Source organism: Seriola lalandi, unplaced genomic scaffold (assembly GCF_002814215.2).
Source record: "Seriola lalandi dorsalis isolate HSWRI2012SDOR001 ecotype SW California unplaced genomic scaffold, Sedor1 jcf7180002033694, whole genome shotgun sequence".
Classification (NCBI taxonomy): Eukaryota; Metazoa; Chordata; class Actinopteri; order Carangiformes; family Carangidae; genus Seriola; species Seriola lalandi.
In genome coordinates, this window is record NW_019504299.1 from 1 (window position 1) to 360 (window position 360).

Below are 360 nucleotides of genomic sequence, written 5' to 3' on the forward strand. Positions count from 1 at the left end.
TTGACTATCAGACAAACAGTTCAGCCAGAGACTAATGGCCCTTTTAATGGGCGTTTTCATGCAGTTGTAAAAACTCCCACATGTAAGCATTGGTTGTTCAGTGGTAGAATTCTCGCCTGCCACGCGAGAGGCCCGGGTTCGATTCCCGGGCAATGCATTGCATCTGACTTAGCTTATAGTACCATACTACTCATGGCTAAGGCTAACCTTTGCTCTCAAAGCCGTCTGTGTTCTAGGTGGCACATGATGATAGCAGTTGAAGTAGTCTTTGTTGACACACCAGCGCTCCAGTGCCGACGTTGTACCTGCATTTCCTTGGATACAGGCACCCTGGCTCTTGTGTGAGGGACAACTCAACAT

The 360-nt window shown here is 48.3% G+C and overlaps 1 non-coding gene across 1 annotated transcript; it reads left to right on the forward strand.

Annotated features, from left to right (window-relative positions):
* The first annotated feature begins 86 nt into the window (after positions 1 to 86).
* trnag-gcc (transfer RNA glycine (anticodon GCC)) lies at positions 87 to 157 on the forward strand. Its single transcript has one exon. It is a non-coding gene; the product is annotated as a tRNA-Gly (tRNA).
* The last annotated feature ends 203 nt before the right edge of the window (positions 158 to 360 follow it).